Raw genomic sequence first — 13,758 nt, 5'->3', positions numbered from 1 at the left:
GAGAGGCCCGCGGACCCCCAAAAAAAAAAAAAAAAAAAAAAAAAAAAAAAAAAGAGCGTGACCTTTCCCCAGCGATGTTAGTAGAACTGTCTTCATCTCCCCCAGTTTTCATGCCTGATCTGTCCCTGTGAGATGCCACGTTCGGTTTTGGGGTGAGAAGAACGACGTAATCCTTATGGGGTCAGTGTTCCATGTAAGCCAGGCACGGAGAACAGTCGCTTCATCATCTTGGTTATCTCTCGTCCTCTCTGATATACTTTAAATAACTGTCTGTGATAACCCAACATCTTAAGTCAGCATGAAGTAAGCTGGCCTAGCTCTATGAAGGCATCTCTCCTGGGATCAGCGCTTCAAAATTCCAAAAGTTTACTCTAGAAGCAAACGGGAATAAGAGAGAAGGAAGACAGCCCAAATGCCTGGCTTCATTCACACCAGGGCCCGACTTAGTCCTTGCTGATCCAGAAAGGTGCACAGGAATGGGCCGTCCACAATGTGGCGCAGACTTCACAGCGTGGCTAGGCTCGGCGTTTCGTACACAAGCCTGGAGAAAGGAAAGCAAGTGAAGGAACTGAGAAACTGCTTTCCAGGGACAAGCGGGAAGAAACGGGCAGCTGCTTGGCTGCATGCTCTACTGGGAAGTTCCCCGAAGAGGCGATTGGGCAACTGAGGTTCTGAAGTTGTGTCTGCCGTCACGCGGGAAGGGGTCAGACCTGCTGGGTAACGAGCCGCTGGGCCCCGGGGAGAGGTGGAAAGCCAGGAGGAACACGAGCACGTTTAAGGAGGTCCTAGTGCAGCTGCCAAAGTGTCCCCTGAAGAAAGGAGGCCACCGGCTGCCGAAGCACAGCTTGTGTGAGTGAACCTGCGACCAGCATGACAGCGGGGGAGCCTCGGGTCTGATGGCTCAGCCTTCACCAGCTTCCAGCCTTCTTAGACTCTGGACTGACCTTTCTCCTCACGTTAGTCTCTCTTTTCTCCCTCTTAGGGTTGCCAGGTAAAACGCAGGCACGAGATATGGGAACATATGTATATGTATAACTGATTCACTTTGTTATAAAGCAGAAACTAACACACCATTGTAAAGCAATTATACTCCAATAAAGATGTTAAACAAAAAAAGAAAAAAAAACAAAAAAACCCCACAGGCACCTGTTAGTGTTGCCTTTCAGATAAACAGTGAATACTTTTTTTAGTATGTCTCAAATATCACATATGACATACTTATACTAAAACTATTGATTGTTGAGCTAAAGTGCAAATTTAACAAGATGTTGTTTGCTAACGTTGGCAATTGGCTCCCTCTGGATGCCGTGGGGCCCCTTACTGCAAAACGGGGACCCTGGCCCAAGCTCTCCTGTCTTCCGTTTCTCCACCAGATAGGAAAATACAAAGTAAAAATATTCACATTTTCTCTTTTTGCCGTGCCAGTCCTGGATTTGTCTTAAGACGGTCAACTTGAATGAGTGTGGAAGTAAGTTTTTTTTTTTTTTTTTTTTTTTTAAATCCTCTATCTCTTTAGCCAGAAAATTCTTACCACTGTGCAGAGGTCACATTCTTGGAACTGAGGGAATTCGGTGCCGCCTCAAGACCAACTGTGAATTCTAGAAGCGACCAGCAGAGGGCGCACATCCCACCACCACACCTGGACTCAGCATCCCTGGTGAGCTCATCACCTACCACCAGGCCACCTGCAGTCGCTCAGGCACCAAGAATTTACAGAACACCCGCAGGCGTGGCCACTTCGTGCCAAATACTTCATTTCTGATGGAGCAAAGGACAACTTGGTAAAAGACAAGTCCCAAACAAACAAACCATTAAAAAAAGAACACCAGTAAAAGAAAAGAAGCAACAATAAAACTCCAGTGATAATTACCACAAAGAAACAGTGAACTACAACGTTACCAGAAAAAGCAAACTGTCACGGTTTCCCTACTCCTACGGCTGGATGGGATTTGGAAACATCACATTCAACCTTCCAAGACTTGATTCTTCCCTGAGGCATTCTCTGAGGAGTAGCCCACCTCACCCGCTACCTTCTCCAAGGGGCTAATGCTTTCATAGTGAAGGGGAGCAGAATTTGCCTCCCCAAATATGTCTCTTGGGCGTATTACTTACTTTAAGCTGGTTATTTTCCAAGAAACAGCAGGCATGGGGAAAACTCTGAAAACCAAGTAGGAGCTGCCCTCTGGTGAGAAACATTTGCATCTGTAAGGGAGATCTCCGTTTGTAAGGGTGTCTCCCAAACCTCCAGAGACATCAGTGGAGCAGCAAGGACTTCCATCTGTGTGACGGCCCCGCCCTTGTCTACTGTGCTTTGCCTGCTCGCTGCCCCTAACTGCTTCCCCATCTTCAACATCCTCTTTGGTCTTTGGCTGAGGACGGTACGTGAGGTGAGGACGTCGTCCGTTTTGGCGAGTTACTCCATTTTCCTGGGTCTCTTCCATGCGTACGCATTTTTAAACTTCTGTTTGATCTTCCCCCTGTTCATCTGTCTCATGTCAATTCAATTCTAAACCAGCCAGACGAACCTAGAAGGGAGAGAATTTCTTCCTCCCCAACAGGAGTCTTGGCCCTACAGAGCCCTGATGCTCCAGTTCATTTGTTTGTCTCCCCATCAAGGAGATATGCCCTTCGATGCCACGTCACAGACTTTCTTGGTCTTTCAAGACACGGCCACGGCCACTGGCATGTAGTAGGCGCCTCCACGGCTCAATTCTCTTGGAGAAATGAAAAACTTTTTAAAATGTCATTTTATTTATTTATTTAAAAAATTTATTTATTTATTTGTCGTTTATTTTTGGCTGCATTGGGTCTTCGTTGCTGCACGCGGGCTTTCTCTAGTTACATCGAGTGAGGGCTACTCTTTGTTGCGGTGCGCGGGCTACTCATTGCAGTGGCTTCTTGTTGCGGAGCACGGGCTCTAGGCGCACGGGCTTCAGTAGCTGTGGCTCGCAGGCTCAGTAGTTGTGGCTCGCAGGCTTAGTTGCTCCACAGCATGTGGGATCTTCACAGACCAGGGATTGAACCCGTATCCCCTGCATTGGCAGGTGGATTTTTAAGCACTGGGCCACCAGGGAAGTCCAACTGTCCCATTTTTATAAACACTGTTTTAGAGCCAGATTCCTTGTGGTTTGTTCTGAAGCCATTTTTCTAACCTTGGGGTGTCTGGGTAGCAGTGGGGGGCAGACGATGAACAACAGTCAGCTCCAGAAGAGAGAAGTGAGTAGTGGAAGCTCTGGTTTTGAAATATTTGAGAGGCTGCAGTGAAGTGATTTGAGTTCTTGGTTTTCCTAGGAACTCAGAGAGGCCAAGTTACTTCTGCTAAGTTTTATGCTGGTTATAAGCTCTGTTTTCAAAGGCAGCATGTAAACTGTTTCTACAAAATAAAAGGAAAAAGGGAATTTAGCAACTTTCTGGTGGATCTGATCAACATAGACATCACGTCTGCAGCTCACAGGGTCCCCTAGACTTGGAGATTTGGGAACTGGAAAGATCCAAACAACCTCCTAAACACCCTTGTTTTCTTGGCCCCTTTGGTCTCAGCCACATAGACTCAGATTATTCAGCTATAATGATTAATGCATGAGAAGGGGAAACACAGAAGGGTGGCTTCTCGAGGATTCTGTTTATCTTATCCGTGGTTCCCCAGATGTGTGCCATGGAATCTTAGTCCTGCAGCCTCGTCATAAGGACAAATATTGATACATTCAACAATGTTTTATACTGTGCACTTTTCATCCTTGGAGAGTTGCTAAGCTATTAGCATTTAAAAGGTGCTAGGACCCCACTAACCTCCCTCAGAATGACGTTTACTGGAACAGAGAATCTGATTTTACAAGGTCATGTTAAATCAGAAGGAAGAGGTTAATTTGTCCAAACACAGTTCACATGCAGCATTTAACCCTGCACTGAGAATGTTTCCTGCCTTTCGAAGCCTGCAGACTTCTCCATAGACCCAGCCTGCTCCAGGACACTGAGGTAAGATCCTTCACTTCTCTGCCTGGTGCCGAGCAGGGCAGGTGTTAGTGCAGCATCTACAAGGGGCTTGATGATTTGGAGGATATGAAGAAGTAATAAGAACGGTTTTATTCAAAAGTTTAAAAAATTATTTGCATAAATGTGTCCACAGTAGTGATTTTTATTTTATTTTTATTTATTAAAATTTTAAAAAAATTTTATTTTATTCATTTATTTATTTTGGCTGCATTGGGTCTTCGTTGCTGCGTGCGGGCTTTCTCTAGTTGTGGAGAGCGGGGGCTGCTCTTTGTTTGCTGTGCATGGGCTTCTCATTGCGGTGGCTTCTCTTGCTGTGGAGCACGGGCTCTAGGCGTGCAGGCTTCAGTAGTTGTGGCACGTGGGCTCAGTAGCTGTGGCGCACGGGCTTAGTTGCTCCGCGGCATGTGGGATCTTCCTGGACCAGGGCTCGAACCCATGTCCCCTGCATTGGCAGGTGGCTTCTTAACCACTGTGACACCAGGGAAGCCCCACAGTAGTGATTTTTAAGTGACAAACATTTGGAACTATTCAAATGTCAAAAAAGGGGCTATGACTTAAAATTATAGCATAGTAACATGAATGAATGTCATGAATTAATTGGAAAATATGGCTATCATGTAGAAAATATCAGTATGAGGGCATGCTTAAATGAAATAAAGTTAGGTGAAAATAGCAGAAAATAGGTATGTGTACAATGATTACCATGATGTGGAATTATATGTATGTACGTTAGCAAACATGAGAGAATGTGAATGAGGTTGCTGGTTTAGAATGCAATATTCATTGGGCTTCTTTTTACCCAACTACTCAAGTTTCTAAAAGAGAGCAGGTGGAAAACCTCCCAAGTATGTGAAGTGGGGGCCGTCATTTCACGTACCTGGGGCTGGGCAAGGACAGACGTCCAGGCCGGGGTCAGCTTGATGTGTCCACTTGGCGAAGCTGCAGTCTCGGGTAATTCAATCTGATGCCCTTGTCGGTGCTGTTGTGAGGCATTTGGAAGCTGGGACTGACGTCGAGAGTCAGTTGACTTTAGGGAGATGGTCCTGGATTATCTGGGTGCGCCCCGTGCAAGCAGACCGAAGGCCTTGAGAGCAGCTCTCGTGGCCCCCAGCCCGCTCCCTGACGGCCTTCAGACTTGCCCTTCCAGCCTGCACAGTGTTGTGAGCCAGGTCTCTTACTTACCTGTGTCTCTGACTGGTTTTGCTAGAAGCACTTTAGAGACGGCAAATGGAAACTCAGAGGGGAGCCCAGAGCAAGTGAGTGGCGGTGAGGACGATCCAGACCTGCAACCTGGAGTTTTCTCTGCTATGCAGCCTCTTCATTTTTCTGACTTGGGGCAAAAGGGAAAGGGTGGCCTTGTTGAACCACCCAAAGAAGGGTGGCCTTCTTTGTAAAGTTCCACAGAAAGTTTTATGAGAGCTGATAGAACTGCCTTTGAAACTACGTGTCCAGCCCCCTCCCTGCTCCAAGCTCGGGGAAGAGCACAGGCTCTCGAGGGACCCGCCTCGCTGCTGCTCTCCTTGGTAAAGGTAGGCAGCCATGCTACGGGGTCCCAGGAGCGGACAGGCAGTGTCCCAGGGAAAGGTGGCAAAAAGGGACTCCAAGGGGAACTGGCGGTTACAGCTGCCTAAGCTCACTTCCCGCCTTGTAGCCACACAGGAAAGTCAGCGCCCACAGTCCCCAGACTTGACTGGATTGCAGGTGGCGGAAGAACGAGGCAGAGAGGAGTGAAAGCCATGTTCGCACAGGCAACACGCAGCATTCTGTTCTCAGAAACCCGGAAAGCTCATTAACTCTGGAGGCAGGGAGATAGATTGGAAAGTCTTGGAAAATTCCCTCCAGAAAAAATGAGTTTGTATGTAATGAGGCACTAAATTTATCCTTCCACGTCAGAGGGATAGCTCCTCTCCAAACCAGGTAAAAACCCTGGGCGTAAGAAGGGAGAGGACGCCCCAAGTAAACATACTTAGGATTAAACTTTGTAGTTTCCTTATGACTTCATCATATCCTTAAAATAGAATTTCCATCTGTGTTCTCATAAAGTCTGTGTAAATACGGATTCTAACATAGGTTGGAAAATTATATCTTCAAGGCCAGATGTATGATTTGCAAGGAAGATTCAGTTTCCTCTAGTAATCCCCTTATTTGGGGAGCAAAGAACCAGGAAGGATGGAAAAATAGAAATGAATTTTATGATGGCCCTGACTGTATAAGGAAAGCTTTATGAATTTGATAAGGGCCTTTGTACAACATTTTTGCATGTTATATGTAATATGAGGAATTTTCTTTTTAAGTAAACACAACATACGATACTCTATGCTTAGTAAAGCAGGGAAATAATTTATGTGTTCTCCACCCTCAAAATTAAAATGCCATGTGTTAGACTGTAAGGTGTGATAGGACTACGTAGCCTTGTTAGGTAATGAAGGAGGGCAAAGCCACAAAGATGGAAGCAGTGGGTGTAAAGCTGGGGGTTGTGGCAAATTCTGTGGTTCAAGAAGGAAAGCAGGTAGGTAGCTGATAGCGAACAAAGATGCTCGGGACAAAGATGTTTGTGGGAAACTCAAACTGTGAAGAGGCGACTGGAATCATTGGTTAGTGTTCAGTTGTTTGATTTCCATGACAAGCATTTTAATAGGCTTAGACAAAAAATTTTCAGACTAGCATATTATTTCTCCTACTCCTTGTCATTTATGATAGAAAACTATGGGAAATTAGTAAGAAAATAATTTTAGGAATCACTTTATTAAAAAAATTCATTCTTCCATAAAGTAAGATACATAGGGATTTCCCTGATGGCACGGTGGTTTAGATTCCGCGCTCCCAACGCAGCTGGCCCGGGTTCGATCTCTGGTCAGGGAGCTAGATCCCACATGCATGCCGCAACTAAGGACCCTGCCCGCCTCAACTAAGGAGCCCACCTGCCTCAAATAAACTTGCACAACCAAATAACTAAACAAACAAACAAACAAATAAATAAATAAATAAAATATTTTAAAAAATGTTCTCAAAATAAAAAAAGAGATACACTTGTAATCTTTGGAAGCACCCACTTAAGTATCAGATTTTATTTGAATTTATGTATTATGTTCTGTTGTTTAGAAGTTGTTAATATTTACATTAATTAATTGATGAAATACATGATTGGTGAGTCAAAATACTCTAAAGATTGGGCAGAATAAACAACAACAATAATAAAAGCGAATCTTCATTGGAAAGGACATAATTTCCTGTCTTGTAAGAATCATTGCTTCACATTGATCTTTCCACTGGTCGCTATCATTTAGTGAGTGTTCTCATGCGATGGGTATACTATAAACATAACTTTATTAAAATTTTTTGAATTGAGATATAATTGACATAAAGCTCTTTTTTAGTCAAAACTTTTAAATTACAAAAGTAACATAGCACTGTATAAAGTGCCACCCCCCTCCATCCTTGTTCTCAGAAATCATCACCTTGACATTGCTGGGGAAGACAGTTTCAAGAGGCCACAGATTTCTGCCACTCATGGAGGTCACCCAAGCTGCGGCGTCTGTGACTGAGGTTAAGGCTCGTGATCCCTGAATATTCATTGAGCACCAATAGTGTTCAGGTGGTGGGAATGAGACTCAGATCACAAACTTGGGCATGTGAGAAAAAGAACTTTATTTTCTATAACTAAGGTATAATTTGTATTTCAAGATCCATTTGCCAGGTGGTGGAAAGTCAGTTTTGTTATGATGTGGTTATCCCAACTATCCCTGGTGCTGGGTCTGTGTAGCTCCAGGTTCTGTTCCTGGAGTTTTCTGTCCTCCTAGAGGGACACCTGCTGTTGCTTGAGATGGGAGATGGGAAGCCCTGAGTTTGAACCGTTAGGGTTATGGGCTTGGTGGGGAGGCACCTGGGGACATGAGGCTGCCGCACAACTGCTCTCCTGGCCGGGCTGGTCCTGGAGTCGTGACCTCATGGTGGAAGGAGATGTAAACCTCTGATCCTAATAGCTTTTGCTTCTCTTTCTTTTTTTTTTTTTTGGCTGCGCCATGTGACTCGCGGGATCTTAGTTCCCTGACCATGGACTGAACCCAGGCCCAGGCAGTGAAAGCGCTGAGTCTTAACCACTGGACCGCCAGGGAATTCCCTAAATCAGGGGCCCCAACCCCCAGGCCACGGACCGGACCGGTACCGGTCCTTGGACTGTTAGGAACCGGGCTGCACAGCAGGAGGTGAGCGGCGGGTGAGGGAGTGAGGCTTCAACTGCGGCTCTCCATCGCTCCCGTTACCGCCTGAACCACTGTCCCCTCACCCCGCCATCCGTGGAAAAATTGTCTTCCACGAAACCTGTCTCTGGTGCCAAAAAGGTTGGGGACCCGCTGCCCTAAATGCACTGCTTCTAATGTTCACAGTTGGATTTGATGTGTTTAGCACACGTCCTTAATCGGGTTAAGGAAAATTTTTTGTTGTTGTTCGTTTTTTGCGGTACGCGGGCCTCTCTCTCACTGTTGTGGCCTCTCCCGTTGCGGAGCACAGGCTCCGGACGCGCAGGCTCAGCGGCCATGGCTCACGGGCCCAGCCGCTCCGCGGCATGTGGGATCCTCCCGGACCAGGGCACGAACCCGTGTCCCCTGCATCAGCAGGCGGACTCCCAACCACTGCGCCACCAGGGAAGCCCAAGGAAATTCTTTTTTATCCCATATTTGCCAAGAGCTTTAATAAAAATAATTCATTTATTTATTTAATAATAGTTCAGTAAATAGAAACTACTATCTAACAAATAATAATTGTTGAATTTTGACTATTTATGTGGCTTTTTGTGACTACGCCAGTTTTTAGAATAGTTTTAGATTTACAGAGAAAAACTTTTTTCCACATCTTTATTGGAGTATAATTGCTTTACAGTGGTGTATTAGTTTCTGCTTTATAACAAAGTGAATCAGCTATACGTATACATATATCCCCATAACCCCTCCCTCCCACCCTCCCTATCCCACCCCTCTAGGTGGTCACAAAGCACCGAGCTGATCTCCCTGTGCGATGCGGCTGCTTCCCACTAGCTGTCTATTTTACATTTGGTAGTGTATATATATGTCCATGGCACTCTCTCACTTCGTCCCAGCTTACTCTCCCCCCACTGCCCCAGCCATGCCCTCAAGTCCGTTCTCTACGTCTGTGTCTTTATTCCTGCCCTGCCACTAGGTTCATCAGTACTGCTTTTTTAAATTCCACATATATGCGTTAGCATACGGTATTTGTTTTCCTCTTTCTGACTTACTTCGCTCTGTATGACAGACTCTAGGTCCATCTACCTCACTACAAATAACTCAGTTTCATTCCTTTTTATGGCTGAGTAAATATTCCATTGTATATATGTGCCACATCTTCTTTATCCATTCATCTGTCGATAGACATTTAGGTTGGTTCCGTGTCCTGGCTATTGTAAATAGTGCTGCAGTGAACATTGTGGTACATGACTCTTTTTGAATTATGGTTTTCTCAGGGTATATGCCCGGTAGTGGGATGGCTGGGTCATATGGCAGTTCTATTTGTAGTTTTTTAAGGAACCTCCATACTGTTCTCCATAGTGGTTGTACCAATTCACATTCCCACCAGCAGTGCAAGAGGGTTCCCTTTTCTCCACACCCTCTCCAGCATTTATTGTTTGTAGATTTTTTGATGATGGCCATTCTGACCGGTGTGAGGTGATACCTCATTGTGGTTTTGATTTGCATTTCTCTAATGATTAGTGATGTTGAGCATCTTTTCAAGTATTTGTTGGCCAGCTGTATGTCTTCTTTGGAGAAATGTCTGTTTAGGCCTCCCGCCCATTTTTGGATTGGGTTGTTTGTTTTTGTGATATTGAGCTGCATGAGCTGCTTGTATTTTGGAGATTAAGGATTTACAGAGAAATTGAGCAGGTAGTACAGTAGGGAAAACTCCCTTTACCCTCTACCCCACACATACATTTTGCCCTATTATTAACATCTCACATCAGTGTGGTACATTTGTTACAATTAATGAACCAATATTGATACATCATTATTCACTAAAGTTCATACTTCATTTGAATTTTCTTCTCAATGTCCTTTTACTGTTCCAGGATCCCTTCCAGGCCACCACACCACACTTAACTGTCAGGTCTTTGTCGGCTCCTCTGGCTGTGACAGTTCCTCAGACTTCCCTTGTTTTTGATGACCTTGGCAGTTTTGAGGCACAGTGGTCAGGTGTTTTGTAGAATACCCCTCAGTTGGAATTTATCTGAAGTTTTTCCTTTCTTTTTAAAAAATTATTCATTTAAAAAATGAATTGTGATACAGTTGACATATAGCATTATATTAGTTTCAGATGTATAACATAGTGATTTGATATTTGTATATACTGTGAAATGATCACCATGGTAAGTCTAGTTAACATCCATCACCAAACATAGTTACACAGTTCTGTGTGTGCGATGAGAAGTTTTAAGATTTACTTTTTTAGCAATTCTCAAATATTCAGTACAGTATCATTAACTATAGTCGCCGTGCTGTACATTACATCCCCATGACTTAGTTATATTATAACTGGAAGTTTGTACCTTTTGACTCTCTTCATCCATTTCCCTCATCCCCAGCCCCCTCTGACTCTGGTACCCACCGATCTGTTTTCTGTTTCTATGAGTTCAGTTGTTTAAGCTTCCACGTATAAGTGAGATCACACAGTATTTGTCTTTCTCTGATGTATTTCACTAGCATAATGCCTTCGAAGTCCATCCATGTTGTTGCAAATGGCAGGATTTCCTTGTTTTTTATGGCTGAGTAATATTCCACTGTGAATATAGACTACATCTTCTTTATCCATTCCTCTGCTGTTGGACACATAGGTTGTTTCCATGGCTTGGCTATTGTAAATGTTGCTATAAACACAGGTGTGTAGATCTCTTTTCAAGTTAGTGTTTATGCTTCCTTCAGATAAATATCCAGAAGTGGAATTGCTGGATCATATGGTAGTTCTTCTAAAAATTTTTGGAGGAACCTCTATACTTTTTTCCATAGTCGCTGAGCTAATTTATATTCTCACCAACAGTGCACAAGGGTTCCCTTTGATGCTTTTTCTTATTATTAGACTGGGATTATGGGTCTGGGGGGAGAAGACGATAAAGGTGAAGTGCCATCCTCATCACATCATATCAAAGGTACACACTGTCAATATGATTTATCACTGATGATATTGACCTTGACCACATGGCTGAGGTCGTGCTTTCAGGTTTCTCCACTGTAAGGTTACTCTCCCACCCCTGCCATCCATTCTGTACTCTTTAAAAGGAAATTTGTGTGCAGCGCACAAGTAAGGAGTGGGGAGTTATAATTCACTTCCCTGATGGTGGAGTAGCTAAATAAATGATTTGGGATTCTTCTGCATGAGAGATTTGTCTATTTTCCCCATTTACTCATTTATTCCCTGGTATTTTTATTTTAATTTTTTGAGTACTGAACCAATTTCTTTCTATTCTTTAATTTTTCTTTCTATTCATGTTTTGGTTAGTTTTGGTCAGTTATATTTTATTAGGAATTTTTTATTTCATTGAAGTTTCTAGATTTATTGACATAAAAGTCATTTGTAGTATTCATTTATGATTTTCAAAACTCTACTGCATATGTGTGTCACCCTTTTCATTCTAAATTTGTGAGATTTGTAATCTTGCAAAGGGTTTGTATATTTTAATACTCATTGTGAGGAACCAGCTTTGGTTTTGTTGATTGCCTCTATTATTTTTGTATTTTTTAATTTCATTACTTTTTACTCTTATCTGTATTATTTATTCTCTTCCTACTACTTTCTTTACATTGTTGTCCTTTCCCCAGTTCACTGTGTTTGTTTTCAATTTTTCATGTTTTCACATAAATGCATATAAAGTTTAAATTCTCTCTATAGCTTGCCTTAGGTATTATCCACAGCTTCTTAAAATGCAGGCTTTTTTTTAAGTTAGAAATATTTCAAAACTTTCATTGTGTTTTTCTGTTGCGCCAATGATATTTAGAAGTGTGCTTTACAATTTCTAGATACAGGTGCTTTTGAAAACCATCTTTATTATTGATTTCTAATTTAAAGATATTATGATCAGACATATGGTTTGTGGAGTATCAAATTTTTTTTTAACTAGCTGCAGACTTCCTTTGTGACCTAACACAGAATCAGATTTTCTAAAACATTTCTTGTACGCTTGAAAAGACTGTATATTCCTGTATTCCTGACATTGGGGTATAGGTTTCTACATATATTGCTAGATTAGGCCAGAGACTTCCGAAACTTCTCAGCACCTAGTGTCTTGGTAATTTCTTTGCAGCACCCCTAGACCAAAAGAAATGCCTACTGGGTCTGTTTGAGTACTTAGATCCAAATGACTTAATAAGTATTTGTGTTCTAACAACATGTAGCTGTTTGAAAAAATAATACTTATATTGACAGAAAAAAAATTTTTTTTCACTTCTTTAATCACCATGTAGCTTAGGAATGGGGTGCAGCTGCCTGTTGGGCCTGCATGAGTTCTCAAACCCTGGAAGCAGATTGAACGCTGTTGCCACCCTCATTTCCCAGGCAGCTTTATGTTCCCATGGTAATTGGTTTTTATCATGACAAGTGCTGAAACCCCGGCTTCACAAAAATAACGAGGTTGTGGAAAGAAAGTCATACGATCTAACGTTGAAACAGTGAACTCTCTCAAGCTCAGGCCTTGAGAGTCTGACCAGATGTTGCGTGGCTGTTTTCCTTGAAGCTTGAACTGTCCCAGGGCGTCCTCATAACTCCTCTTCTGCACCAAGCACCCTGGGGTGCCTTGGTGTAGAGTTTGGGAACCTTGGGTTTAGTCTCATTAATTGTGTTGCTCAGTTATTCTATAATTTTATTATTATTTTTACATGTTTGATCTTTCAGTTTCTGATTTAGAGGTGTCTTAAAATCTCCCATTATGATTGTGGATTTGTTCATGCCCTCTAGTAATTTATGCCAGTTTTTGCTATATGGCTTAGAGTCTCAATAGTGCTATTATATCTTCCCGATGAATTTTCCCTCTCATCATTAGGTAGGCACCTTCTATCTTTATTAATAATTTTTGCCTTATATTCTATTTTTCTGGTATTAATATTGTGACACACTTTTTCTTTTGGTTGGTATTTGTCTGGTAGGTCTCTTTCCATCAACTTATTTTCAATCATTGTCAATTTCTTTTAAGGTTTGCCTCTCGTAAGTGATACATAGCTGGGTTTAAAAAACAACACAGACTGATAGTGTTTGATTTTCATAGGTGAGTTTAGCCCATATTATTCATTTTACTTTATTTTTATTTTTTGGCCACGCTGCACGGCATGCGGGATCCCAGTTCCCCTTCCAGGGATCAAACCTGTACCTGCCACAGTGGAAGCGCAGAGTCTTAACCACTGGACCACCAGGGACGTCCTCTAGTCCATTTTATTTTGTCCAACTTATTTTGGCTACTTACATCTACCTTCTGACTTTGGAACTGCACTCTGTCCCGAATCAGTGCAGACTCAGACACGTGGGAACTGTGCTGATGGATGCATCTTTCCCAAGAAACAGGCAACGAGGAGGAAGCGGTGGGATGATGGCTCCTTTCCAACTGGCCTTTGGGTCCATGGCCTTTTTTCTGGCTAGAGTTGGGGCTAGGAATCACCCTCTCAACAGGCATCTTTATAGTTCGTTTGGGAAAATAGCTGTCCAGACTCAAACATATTTGCCCAAGGGGTAGTTTGATATAGAGAAAAGAACACTGGATAAGAAACTGGGAAACCT

Source organism: Lipotes vexillifer, unplaced genomic scaffold, assembly GCF_000442215.2.
Source record: "Lipotes vexillifer unplaced genomic scaffold, Lipotes_vexillifer_v1.1 scaffold2648, whole genome shotgun sequence".
Taxonomy (NCBI): domain Eukaryota; kingdom Metazoa; phylum Chordata; class Mammalia; order Artiodactyla; family Lipotidae; genus Lipotes; species Lipotes vexillifer.
This window is presented reverse-complemented; position numbering follows the sequence as displayed.